Source organism: Dendrobates tinctorius, unplaced genomic scaffold (assembly GCF_039654945.1).
Source record: "Dendrobates tinctorius isolate UK_male_01 unplaced genomic scaffold, ASM3965494v1 ptg000222l, whole genome shotgun sequence".
In the NCBI taxonomy this organism is placed as follows: domain Eukaryota; kingdom Metazoa; phylum Chordata; class Amphibia; order Anura; family Dendrobatidae; genus Dendrobates; species Dendrobates tinctorius.
Window position 1 is genome coordinate 3,530,256 of NW_027361889.1, and position 14,529 is coordinate 3,544,784.

The 14,529-nt window shown below is 44.6% G+C and overlaps 1 pseudogene; it reads right to left on the reverse strand.

Moving 5' to 3' along the window:
* Positions 1-6,362: 6,362 nt before the first annotated feature.
* The window catches only part of LOC141058987 (cytochrome P450 2W1-like), a 67,596-nt pseudogene continuing 59,429 nt past the window's right edge, over positions 6,363-14,529 (reverse strand).

The following is a 14,529-nucleotide window of genomic DNA, read 5'->3' on the forward strand; positions in this document are numbered from 1 at the left end:
CAGCGATCCCGATCAACGTGTCAGGATCGCTGATGAATCGCTATGTGATTGCTGGTGAGCGGTCAAACAGACAGCTTCACCAGCGATCAGCACAGCGACGCCCATCGCGCGGCATCGCTGTGTTCGTTAGTTACCAGCGCGCTGATACAGGGAGCTGGTAACTAACGTACACATCAGGTATCCAAGGGACGTGCGCCCCTTGGATACCCGATGTGTACGTTAGTTACCAGCTCCCTGTATCAGCACACTGGTAACTAACGTACACATTGGGTTTCTAAGGGACGCATGTCCCTTGGATACACGATGTGTATCTTAGTTACCAGCTAATCGCTGGTCTCCCGCCTGTCACACGCAGCAATGCGTGCTGGCCAGTGGGAGACCAGCGACCAAAGAAAAGTCCTGGGCTTTCCTACAGCGATCAGCGATACCGGCAGGGGGGTCTGTTGTGAGTTCATTTTCCCCTTCACTACTGAGGCCCGAGGAACTCCCTCTTCTGGTGAAGAAAGGTAGTGAGCCTGATTGTCAAACACCTGGGGCTGATGATGATGACTGGCTGAGTGGAGTTAATGACTGGATATAAGGCTGCTGACGCCCTTCTGGCCTGCGGGTGATTTCTCTGTGGACTTCTAGGAAACCAGTCTGATTCCTGCTCATCTAAAGCTAAGATTTCTGCTTTGCCTTTTTGCATTAGTGTTTTGTTTTCCTTGCTTTTCTGGATTCTGCCATTCCCTGCTGGGGTGAGCTGAATCTCCTTTTGCCTGTTGCTCTGTCTTCAGAATATTCCTGAGTACTGACATAGCTTTTTTGAAGCCTAGCGTCTTCAGGGCCTTTTTTACTGTCAGTTGGTTGGCTCTTATTTTCATAGGGTTTTTCACGGATTGCAGACAGCAGCCTTCCTGTCCTTTCCTATCTAAGCTAGCGTGGGCCCCATCTTTGCTCAGTCTATCTTTCTGTCTGTGTTTTGTTCTTTCTTCTTGCTTCACCGTCATTATATGTGGGGGGCTGCCTTTTGCTTTGGGGTCTGCTCTGGGGCAGTTTAGATTTCCCTTTCTGTCTTTAGGCTATGTAGTCCTCCGGCTGTGATCGAGGGGCCTAGGGCATCGTAGGAGCCCCCCACGGCTACTGCTAGTTGTGTTGATAGGTTCAGGGATCTGCAATCCGATAGCTGCCAACTTCTCTGGTTTTCTGGACTTAGCTAGCATTTCTATTTTTGCCTCCTACGGTGACTCAATCATAACAGAATCACCCGCCATACCGCAGATTCTAGGGTACTCAATAGCAGGAAAGAATTGTAAAAAAAAAGGGTGTGTATATTTTTTCCTCTATATCTCTGAGGCCGTAGGGGGAATTTTTTTTTCTCTCAATGGAGAAAAAGCAATTGTCTGATCGTGTGGAGCAGCTCGCTGCGGAAGTGCGGGGAATTTCCGCCTATCTTGCTCATTCACATGCTGCTGATCCAAAGATTCCTACACCTGATGTATTTTTTGGGGATCGGTCTAAATTTTTGAATTTCAAAAATAATTGTAAATTATTTTTTGCCTTGAAGCCTAACTCGTCAGGGAGCTCCGCGCAGCAGGTTAAAATTGTCATCTCTTTGCTGCGTGGCGATCCCCAGGATTGGGCGTTTTCTTTGAAACCAGATGATCCTATTCTGACTAATGTGAACGCATTTTTTCAGGCCTTGGGGTTGTTGTATGACGAACCGAATGCCATTGATCAGGCTGAAAAGACCCTGCTGGCATTGAACCAGGGTCGTGATTCTGCAGAATTGTACTGTCAAAAATTCCGAAAGTGGGCAGTACTTACTACCTGGAATGATAATGCCTTGGCTGCTCTCTTTCGGAAGGGGTTGTCAGAAGCCGTAAAAGATACTATGGTGGGATTTCCTGTTCCCTCTGGTCTTGACGATTCTATGTCTTTAGCCATTCAGGTTGATCGGCGTTTACGCGAACGCAGAGCTGCACGAGAGGTGTTGCCACCTGTTGAACAGATGTCTGAACCTATGCAATGTGATAGAGTTTTTTCCAGAGAGCAGCGTCAAGAGTTCAGAAGGCGTAATAAGTTGTGTTTTTTCTGTGGAGATGCCTCGCATATTATTTCTGTCTGTCCTAAACGCGAGAAACGCTTTGCACACACGTTTTCTGTTGGTGGTGTTCAACCTAAGTTTCTTCTGGCTATTACTCTGATCTGCTCCCTGTCCACATTTTCCGCCAAGGCTTTTGTGGATTCGGGAGCAGCTCTAAACCTAATGGACTTGGATTTTGCTAAACGTTGTGGATTTCCGATGACACCTCTGCAGACGCCTATCCCTTTGAGGGGGATTGATGCTACTCCTTTGGCTAAAAATAAACCTCAGTTTTGGACCCAGGTGGTAATGCGGGTCGCCCCAGACCATCAAGAAAATTGCAGGTTTTTGGTGTTACATAATCTGCATGATACTATTGTTCTGGGGTTTCCCAGGTTACAAATTCATAATCCAGTTTTGGATTGGAAATCTGTGTCTGTGGTGAGTTGGGGTTGTCGGTGTGCCTTTAGTGAGGCTCCGGTGTTTTCCATCTCTCCTCAGTCGCATGATGTTCCTGATTATTTGGCGGACTTTTATGATGTATTTAGTGAGAATGAGTCTGCGTCTCTGCCTCCTCATAGGAGTTATGACTGTGCTATTGAACTGAGCCCGGGGTGTAAATTTCCCAAGGGTCGGCTCTTCAATTTATCTGTACCCGACCACGAGGCTATGCGATCCTATATTAAGGAGGCGTTGGAGAAGGGTCATATTAGACCATCCTCGTCACCCTTAGGTGCCGGTTTTTTTTTTGTAGCCAAAAAGGATGGATCATTAAGACCTTGTATTGATTATCGTGCTCTCAACAAAATTACTGTTAAATATCAGTATCCGTTACCCCTGATTTCTGATCTATTCTCCAGAGTTAAAGGTGCTTGCTGGTTTACCAAGCTTGACCTCAGGGGGGCGTATAATCTTATTCGCATTAAGCATGGGGATGAATGGAAGACGGCGTTTAATACTCCGGAGGGACATTTTGAGTACCTGGTGATGCCTTTTGGGCTCACTAATGCCCCTTCTGTCTTCCAGTGCTTCATGAACGATATTTTCCGAGATTTTGTCGATAAATTTTTGATTATCTATCTGGATGATATTTTGATCTTCTCCAAGGATTGGGATTCTCATGTGGATCATATTCGGACTGTGTTCCGGATCTTGAGGGAGAATTCCCTGTATGTCAAAGGATCTAAATGCCTTTTTGAAGTACAGAGGATTTCTTTTTTGGGATTTATTTTGTCCCCGTCAACTATTGAAATGGACCCGGCCAAGGTACAGGCCATTTACGATTGGGTTCAGCCCACTTCTTTGAAGGCCCTCCAGAAGTTTTTGGGTTTTGCTAATTTTTATTGGAAATTTATAGCAAAATTTTCTAGTATTGCCAAGCCATTGACTGATTTGACTAAGAAGGGTGCTGATGTGTTAAATTGGTCTCCGGAGGCTGTTTCTTCCTTTCAGGAGCTGAAGCGAAGATTCACCTCCGCCCTGGTTTTGCGGCAACCTGATGTCTCACTTCCGTTCCAGGTAGAGGTGGATGCTTCTGAGATTGGTGCAGGAGCTGTTTTGCCCCAAAAGGATCCTGTAACATCTAAAATGAATCCCTGTGCTTTCTTTTCCCGAAAGTTCTCTCCATCTGAAGGTAACTATGATGTGGGGAATCGGGAACTGTTAGCCATGAAATGGGCATTTGAGGAGTGGAGACATTGGTTGGAGGGAGCTAAGCATCAAGTCGTGGTCCTTACTGACCACAAGAATTTGATTTACCTAGAGTCGGCTAAGCGCTTGAACCCTAGACAGGCTAGGTGGGCCTTGTTTTTTACACGTTTTGATTTTGTGGTTTCTTTTCTTCCTGGAACTAAGAATGTCAAGGCTGACGCCCTCTCTAGGAGCTTCTTTGCTGATTCTCCTGTGGTGACCAAGCCTGCTACCATCTTAGGCGAAGGGGTAGTTCTTTCTGCCATCTCACCCGATTTGAGACGTGCTCTGGAAGAGTTCCAGGAGGACAAACCTGAGCGTTGTCCCAGTGGAAAGTTGTATGTTCCTGACCAGTGGAAGAAGAGAGTGATGTCTGAAGTTCATTGCTCTGCTTTGGCTGGTCATCCAGGTATTTTTGGTACTAGAGATCTGGTGAGTCGGTCTTTTTGGTGGCCCTCCTTGTCTCGTGATGTCAGGAATTTTGTGCAGTCCTGTGGGACGTGCTCCCGGTCTAAATCGTGTTCTCGCTCTAGCGGGTTGTTGATGCCTTTGCCTGTCCCCAAGAGGCCATGGACCCATATTTCAATGGATTTCATCTCTGATATGCCTGTCTCTCAAAGGATGACTGTTATTTGGGTGATTTGTGATAGGTTCTCTAAGATGGTTCATCTTGTACCACTCCCTAAGTTGCCGTCTTCCTCTGAATTGGTGCCCCTGTTTTTGCAACAGGTGGTTCGCTTGCACGGGATTCCTGAGAACATTGTATCTGACAGAGGAGTCCAGTTTGTGTCTAGATTTTGGAGAACTTTCTGTTCCAAGCTGGGAATTCAGTTGTCCTTCTCCTCTGCTTTTCACCTTCAGACCAATGTGCAGACAGAGAGAACAAACCAGACCTTGGAGTCATATTTGAGATGCTTTATTTCTGCTGATCAGGATGATTGGGTTTCATTTTTGCCCTTGGCCGAATTTACTTTAAATAATAGAGCTAGTTCTGCCACTTTGATGTCTCCTTTTTTTTGTAACTTTGGGTTTCATCCTCGATTTTCTTCAGGGCAGGTGGAGCCCTCCGCCTGCCCAGGGGTTGACACTGTGGTGGAGAAAATGCACCAGATCTGGGACCAAGTGGTGGATAAGTTATCTCTCTCCCAGGAAAAGGCCCAGCGGTTTTCCAACCGACATAGGACCATTCGTCCCCAATTTAAGGTTGGTGATATGGTGTGGTTATCATCAAAAAATATTGCTATGAAGGTGGCTTCTCCTAAGTTTAAGCCTAGATTTATTGGACCTTACAAGATTTTGGAGATTATTAATCCGGTCTCTTTTCGTTTGGCTCTTCCTGTCACATTTAAAATCCATAATGTGTTCCATAAATCTTTGTTGAAGAGGTTTGTTGAACCTGTTGTTCCGGGGGTTGCACCTCCAGACCCTGTATTGGTTGAAGGTAACATGGAATATGAGGTAGAGAAAGTACTGGATTCCCGTCTGGCTAGACGGAGACTCCAGTATTTGGTTAAGTGGAAGGTTTATGGTCAGGAGGATAATTCCTGGGTCTCTGCCTCTGATATTCATGCCAAAAGATTGGTGCGTGCCTTTCATCGGGCTCACCCTGATCGCCCTGGTGGCATGGTTGAGGGTTCGGTGACCCCTCCTCAAGGGGGAGGTACTGTTGTGAGTTCATTTTCCCCTTCACTTACCTGTCAGGCGAGGCGATCCTGCGTCCTCCCGCCCGGCTCCACGCGTTGCTCGTCGTCACAGCAGGAAGCGCCGCAGGAAGTGACCGACGAGGAATGATCCAGGAGCTTCTCGCGCGATTAGCGATAACCAGCGGGGGAGCCGGTCGGAGGTAAGTATCACATGCAGCGATATCGTTAGCAATATCGCTGCAACGTCACAAAATCTTTGACTTTACAGCAATATTGCTAGCGATATCGCAGTGTGTAATGGGGGCTTTAGGTATATAGTGTGTTGTAAACACTGAAAGTGCTAGTTATGCTAAGTACCCCATTGAAAGCAGCTAAATGGAAGTAATGAGAAAGTAAACAAAGTATCCATGTAGCTCACTCATAAGGGGGTTTTACACATAGCGATATCGCTAGCAAAATCGCTAAAATGTCACTGATTTTGTGACGTTATAGCGATATTGCTAGCGATATCGCTATGTGTGATACCTCCGACCGGCTCCCCTGCTGTCTGTCGCTCATCGCGCGAGATCGGGCGGCTCCATTTCTCGTCTGCTTCCTGCTGGGCTTCCTGCTGTGTGAGACGAGCGACGCTGGACGCGGGCGGGAGGACGCCAGGATCGCTGTGTGTGAAAGGTGAGTATCGTCCGCTGCGTCGCTGCTGCATCGCTGTGAGATCTTCCTGTGTGACAGCTCACTAGCAATCATTTAGCGATGCACCAGCGATCCTGACCGGGTCGGATCGCTGGTGCATCGCTAAATGTAAAAGGGCCTATACAGCTGTAATAGCAGGGGGTCTGAAATTAAACTGCATCTGAATTGTTTTGTTTAGAATTCATTGTGGTCATGTCTAGAACCAAAATTAGAAAAATGTTGTCTCTGTCCAAATATATATGGACCTAACTGAATTTCACATCAAAACATGGTAATCAATTTACAATGAGACCCATGGAGATATAAGCTACCTCTTTTCCGAGTGAAGATACTAAATATAGAAAACATATAACATTTATGAGAGCAGTTACCTATGTTTTCACAGGTTTCTGTGGAAGGTACAGTACTGCGCTTGGCCATCATGTACATTAAGAAGGTCATGTAAATAATATTACTAAAGATAAATTTTACATGTCAAGGTAAGATACATAAACATGACAATGTGGCTACAATCTATTGCTATCCATGTATATGTATACTATACAGTGCCTTGAAAAAGTATTTAGCACATTTTTTCATATTACATCCACAGGCTTAAATGTATAGTATTGGATTTTATGTGATATACCAACACTAAGTATCAGGTATTTGTGTAGTGTAAAGGAAACAGTACATGGTTTTTCAAATATTTTAAAAATATAAATATGAAAATTGTGACGTGCATTTGTATTCAACTCCCTGTAGTCAGATAACCCTGCATAAAATAAAATCCTGAGTGACCAATTGCCTCCAGAAGTCAAATACTGTAATTAGTAAATTGAGTGCACCTGTGTATAATTTAATCTCAGTATAGCTACAGCTGTTCTGTGAAGGCCCCGGAGGTTTGTTTGAGAATATTAGGGCTCAAATAGCATCATGAAAACCAAGGAACACACCAGACAGGTCAGGGATAAAGTTCTGGAGAAGAGTTAAGCAGGGTTGGATTGTAAAAAATAGCCCAAGCTTTGAAAGGAGCACTGTTCAATCCAACAGCCAAAAACGGAAGGAGTATGGAACAACTGCAAACTTACCAAGACATGGATGTTATCACGCACAGTGTGGGAAGACTAAGTGCAGCACAAGGGAAAGAGGGGAAGGAAGCCAAAACCCTAGGGAAAGGGCAGTGTAGACCCTTAGGCAGATCTTCTAATAGCATAATAGTAACACTGCACAATGCTCTGAAAACAGCATCCCCACCATCAAACACGGTGGTAGTAGCATGATGCTGTGTGGATACTTTCTTCAGCAGGGACAGGGAAGTTGGTTAGAGTTGATGGGAAGATGGATGGAGCTAAATACAGGGAAATCCCTGGGGAAAACATGTTAGGGCTCAAAAGAATTGAGACTGGGGCAAAGGTTCACTTTCCAGCCAGGTAACAATCCTAAACATACTGCCAGAGCTACCATGAAATGGTTTAGATCAAAGCATATTCATGTGTGTGAACGGTCCAATCACAGTCCAGACCTAAATCTCGTGAGAATCTATGGCAATACTTGAAAATTGCTGTTCACAGACACCTCTGTCCAACCAGAAAAATGTCACCTCTAGATGTGCAAAGCTTGTAGGGACATACCCCAAAAGACTTTAATTGTAATTGAAGTGAAAGGTGGTCCTACAAAGTATTTATTCAGGGGGGCTGAATAGAAATGCATGTCACAATTTGCAGATTTATATTTTTTTAACACATGGTTTTCTAATTTTATTTCCTTTACACTTCACAAAAACTTGCACATCACATGAAATCCAAATAAAATATTGTTTACGTCTGAGGGTGTTACGGGAAAATATGTGGAAAAGTTCACATGGTATGAATACATTTTCAAGGCACTGTATATGTATGCCTTCTTCACTTTTCTTTACATTTTACTTTGGGGTGAATGACGCAATTATACCTTCTGCTCTGAATCCATTAGTAGGACCAACCCTCCTAAGTCGTCCATATGGGCATGTAGGTCATAGAAAGTTAAATAAATTGATACCTTGATATCTGCGATCTGATGTCTTATTCCAGAGAAATCCACATTTTTCTCAATATGTAAATAAGCTGTTAAGATCTATATCTAGGACATAGATCTCTCTGAGAATCTGCCTCCAAAACTTATTATACTGTAAATGAAAGGGGGCGTTATTACGGTATCAGCTTTCTATTAACGGCATGCCCATATAACTGGATTAGAGAGGTTGATCCTACATACTCGCAAAGTTCTTTTAATCCAAAAGTTTGGTCTCTACTAATAAGTCTACTAATAAATATTAGCAACAAACTTATAAGTAGTGAGCAGCCAGACGTAGATAAGATATGTTATATAACCTGATACACAAAGCAAAAATGGCGCACAACACAAACCCAATATTATATGTAGGCTTGTGCAAATCTGGTAATTTCTCACAGATTTGATGCACTTCTTACTAGGCATTGGTCACACCTACCTCTCAGCAAGCAAGCTGTTTTCCTTGCTATTAACACCTGGCCTCTGCAATCAAGGTAACGCACCTGTTCAAGCAAATCTACAATTTGCCTGTACTACACTGCTATCCGGCAGTTAACTAATTCCTCTCTACAAGTCCCAGTTCGCACACACGTTGCTGCTATAAAACATATCCCTGCTGGAAGATTCCAGATTGCATTTACTTCTCTGTTATACCTGTGATTAACCATTGCACTTCTGCAAGATACCAGCTTGCATGCCTAGGATTAACTGTATACCTGCTGGAGAATACTAAATTCCTATACATTTACTGTTCTCCTGCGTATCCGCACACCAAGCTCTTCTCCTGTACTATTTGGTCTGCTTGCTTGCCTGCCTCTTTGCTGTCTTAGTCCTTGCTGACTCACATGTTGTCCATCAAGAGCTGCTTCACTACACTATCACCTACAGGCTATGTGGCTCATCCAGACCTACAGGTTGGAAAATTCACCTCCCCAGGTGAGAATCTTTGCGTGCTATTTTTATACAAGTTGTGTATTATAAATTTTATTATCCATCATAGCGTTTTATAAGGAGGTGATGGCCTACCTGATGCTAAGGGCTATCTTCATCATTCCATTTTATCATGACAGTTGGCAGAACTTCGGGACTTGTAAATCAGATGTACAATAATATCAGTGAAACAGGGAAAGTAATGTCAGTCATAGCAGGAAGGAGGTAAGTGGTATTTAACCCCTTCACCCCCAAGGGTGGTTTGCACGTTCATGACCGGGCCAATTTTTACAATTCTGACCACTGTCCCTTTATGAGGTAATAACTCTGAAACGCTTCCATGGATCCCGGTGATTCTGACATTGTTTTCTTGTGACATATTGTACTTCATGTTAGTGGTAAAATTTCATTCAAATAACTTGCGTTTATTTGTGAAAAAAACGGAAATTTGACGAAAATTTTGAAAATTTTGCAATTTTCCAACTTTGAATTTTTATGCCCTTAAATCACAGAGATACAGCACACAAAAAACTTGATAACTAACATTTCCCACATGTTTACTTTACATCAGCACAATTTTGGAACCAAAATTGTTTGTTAGGAAGTTATAAGGGTTAAAAATTGACCAGCGATTTCTCATTTTTGCAACACCATTTTATTTTTACGGACCACATCACATTTGAAGCCACTTTGAGGGGTCTATATGATAGAAAATACCCAAAAGTGACACCATTCTAAAAACTGCACCCCTTAAGGTGCTTAAAACCACATTCAAGAAGTTTATTAACCCTTTAGGTGCGTCACAGGAATTTTTTGAATATTTAAAAAAAAAATGAATATCTAACTTTTTTTCACAAAAAAAATACTTCAGGTTCAATTTTTTTTTATTTTACCAAGGTTAACAGGACAAATTGGACTGCAAAAGTTATTGTGCAATTTGTCCTGAGTACGCTGATACCCGATATGTGGGGGGGACCACTGTTTCGGCGCATGGCAGAGCTCAGAAGGGAAGGAGCGCCGTTTGACTTTTTCAATGCAAAATTGGCTGGAATTCAGATCGGACGCCATGTCACGTTTGGAGAGCCCCTGATGTACCTAAACAGTGGAAACCCCACACAAGTGACCCCATTTTGGAAACTAGACCCCCCAAGGAACTTATCTAGATATGTGGTGAGAACTTGGAACCCACAAGGGCTTCACAGAAGTTTATAACGTACAGCGGTACAATTAAAAAATCATATTTTTTCCAAAAAAAGATCTTTTCACCCCCAATTTTTATTTTCCCAAGGGTAACAGGACCCTAAAAGTTATTGTGAAATTTGTCCTTAGTACGCTGATACCCCACATGTGGGGGTAAACCACTATTTGGGCGCATGGCAGAGCTCGGAAGGGAAGCAGCGCCATTTGACGTTTTTGGCTGGAACTGAGATCGGACACCATGTCGCGATTGGAAAACCCCTGATGTACCAAAACAGTGGAAACCCCCCACAAATGACACCATTTTGGAAACTAGACCCCCAAGGAACTTATCTAGATGTGTGGTGAGCACTTTGACCCCTCCAGTGCTTCACAGAAGTTTATAACGCCCGGGCGTGAAAATAAAAAATTCGTATTTTTTCCACAAACATGATCTTTTAGTCACCAATTTTTTTAATTTCCCAAGGGTACCAGGAGAAATTGGACCCCAAAAGTTGTTGTCCAATTTGTCCTGAGTACGCTGATACTCCATATGTGGGAGAAAACTACTGTATGGGCACATGTCAGGGCTCGGAAGGGAAGTAGTGACGTTTTGGAATGCAGACTTTGATGGAATGGTCTGCGGGTGTCATGTTGTCTTTGGAGAGCCCCTAATGTACCTAAACAGTGGAAACCCCCCACAAATGACCCCATTTTAGAAACTAGACCCCCTAAGGAACTTATTTAGATGTGTGGTTAGCACTTTGAACCCCCAAGGGCTTCACAGAAGTTTATAATGCCCGGACATGAAAATAAAAAAATCGTATTTTTTCCACAAACATGATCAATTAGTCCCCAATTTTTTATTTTTCCAAGGGTAACAGGAGAAATTGGACCCCAAAAGTTGTTGTCCAATTTGTCCTGAGTACGCTGACACCCCACTTGTGGGAGAAAACTACTGTATGGGCATACGTCGGGGCTCGGAAGGGAAGTAGTGATGTTTTGGAATGCAGACTTTGATGGAATGGTCTGCGGGTGTCATGTGCGTTTGGAGAGCCCCTGATCTACCTAAACTATTGAAACTCCCCACAAGTGACCCTATTTTGGACACTAGACCCCCCACAGAACTTATCTAGATGTGTGGTGAGCACTTTGAACCCCCAAGTGCTTCACAGAAGTTTATAATGCCCGGGCATGAAAATAAAAAAATCATATTTTTTTACACAAACATGATCAATTAGTCCCCAATTATTTTATTTTCCCAAGGGTAACAGGAGAAATTGAACCCCAAAAGTTGTTGTCCAATTTGTCCTGAGTACGCTGACACCCCATTTGTGGGAGAAAACTACTGTATGGGCACATGTCGGGGCTCGGAATGGAAGTAGTGAAGTTTTGGAATGCAGACTTGATGGAATGGTCTGCAGGTGTCATGTGCGTTTGGAAAGCCCCTAATCTACCTAAACTATTGAATCTCCTCACAAGTGACCCCATTTTGGACACTAGACCCCCCACGGAACTTATCTAGATGTGTGGTGAGCACTTTGAACCCCCAAGTGCTTCACAGAAGTTTATAATGCCTGGGCGTAAAAATAAAAAAAATCATTTTTTTCCACAAAAATGATATTTTTGCCCCCAATTTTTTAATTTTCCTAACGGTAACAGGAGAAATTGGACCCCAAAAGTTGTTTTGCAATTTGTCCGGAGTAGGCTGATACCCTACATGTGGCGGTAAAACACTGTTTGGGCGCATGGCAGAGCTTGGAAGGGAAGGAGCACCATTTGACTTTTTCAACTCAGAATTGGCTGGAATTGAGATCAGACGCCATGTTGCATTTGGAGAGCACCTGATGTGCCCAAACAGTGGAAACCCCAAATTCTAACTCCAACCCTAATGCACACACACCCCTAACCCTAATCTCAGCCCTAACCCTAGCCCTAACCCCAACCCTAACACTAGCCCTAACCCTAACCCTAGCCCTAACCCTAACCCTAGCCCTAACCCTAATGGGAAAATGGAAATAAATACATTTTCTTTTAATTTTATTATTTTTCCCTTACTAAGGGGGTGATAATGGGGGGTTTGATTTACTATTTATGGCGGTATTTATTTTTGGCGGCTGTCGCACGCTAAAAGATGCTTTTTATTGTAAAAATAGTTTTTGCATCACCACATATTGAGAGCTATAATTTTTCCGTATTTTGACTCACTGAGTCATATGAGGTCTTATTTTTTGCGGGACGAGTTGATCTTTTTATTGGTATCATTTTCGGGCACGTGACACTTTTTATTCCGATTTTTGGGACGCAGAATGAACAAAAACCAGCGTTTCATGAATATCTTTTGGGGGGATGCGTTTACACCGTCCCGCGTGCGGTAAAATTGATAAAGCGGTTTTATTCTTCGGGTCAGTACGGTTACAGCGATACCTCATTTAGGTCGTTTTTTTATGTTTTGTCGGTTTTATGCAATGAAAACTATTTTATATAACAAATAATTATTTTTGTATCGCTTTATTCTGCGAGCTATAACTTTTTTATTTTTTCGCTGACGATGCTGTATGGCAGCTCGTTTTTTGCGGAACAAGATGACGTTTTCAGCGGTACCATGCATATTTATATGCGTCCTTTTGATCGAGCGTTATTGCACTTTTTGTTTGGCGGTATGATAATAAATCATTATTTTTTGCTTTGTTTTTTATTTTTATTTTTTAAGAGGTTCGCTAAAGGGGTTAACTAATGGGATAGTTTTATAGGGCAGGTCGTTACGGACGCGGCAATACCTAATATGTGTACTTTTATTGTTTTTTTTGTTTTTTTTATTTCCAAAAAATGGATTTATTGGGGGAATATTTTTTTTTTTTTCTAATTTATTTGGCGATTTTTTAAAATTATTTTAACAATTTTAACTATATTACATAGTCCCAGGTGGGACATCACTGTCCTGTGACAGATCAGCAATCTGTCACAGGCAGTTCTGCAGACTTCCTCATGCCTGCGCCTTGCAGGCACTGAGGAAGTCAGCTCCCTACAGGCCCCCGAAGGCCCCCGTCACCATCTTGGATTCGGGGGCCTGTAGGGAAAGAGACCCCCGCAGCAGCGCTGCACATTGCGCTGCCGTGGGGGGCTCAGGGAAGCACGGAGGGAGTCCCTTCCCTGCTGATGCTTCCCATTAACCCCCGGTACACCGCGATCATGTTTGATCGCGGTGTGCAAGGGGTTAACGTGTCGGGGGCGGTCCGTGACCACCCCTGACACATAGTGCCGGGTGTCAGCTGTGATAATCAGCTGACACCCGGGCCGCGATCAGCGGCGCTCACCACGTGGGCGCCGCTGATTGCGGTAGACGTACTATCCCGTCCATGGGCATAGGGGCCCGGGTCCCATGGACGGGATAGTACGTCTGATGTCAGGAAGGGGTTAAACAATGAAAAGGGAAATGTGAACACATTTAATACATTTATTATTACATTATTATTAAACTAGATTTGTGCCCGATGCTAACGCATCGGGAGGGCAGTAACATCACGATGGGGGCAGCTTTGTGGCGCTGGGGGTGGCGGCCCACCCACTTCCGTACAGTTACAACCGGCAGGAAAGATGGTGTTTTGCGGCCTGTGCTGGAGATGGTGTGCAGCGCCACCAGAGGGTGGCCGCACCCAATCTCCAGCACAGGCCTTAAGCCGCGGTCTTTTCTGCTGGCTGTGACTGCACGGAGGTGGGTGGGCAGGCAGCGGCAGGATCCGGCACGTGTAGTCAGGCGGTGGGTCCTGGCGGGGGTCCGGCAGCGGCATCCCTCTCATTACCCCCCCTCATTACACCCTCTCGTAACACCCCTCTCACAGCCGGCAGGAAAGACGGTGTTTTGCGGCCTGTGCTGGGGATGGTGTGCGGCGCCACCAGAGGGTGGCCGCACCCAATCTCCAGCACAGGCCTCAAGCCGCGGTCTTTCCTGCCGGCTGTGACTGCACGGAGGTGAATGGGGAGGCAGCAGCGGGATCCGGCGAGTGTAATCAGGCGGTAGGTCCTGGCGGGGGCCTTGCGGCATCCCTCTCATTATTACCCCCACATTACACCCTCTCATTACACCCCTTCATTACACCCTCTCATTATACCCCCTTCATTACACCCCTCTCGTTATACCCCCTCGTTGCACCCCTTTCACAGCCTTGTGATCCGAGCATCAGCTGGGATCCGAGTGGCGGCTGGGATAAAAGCAATGGTCGGGATCGCAGCGGCAGCTGGGATCCCAGCGGCGGTTGGGATCACAGCGGTGGCCTGGATCCGAGCGTCAGCTGGGATTCCAGT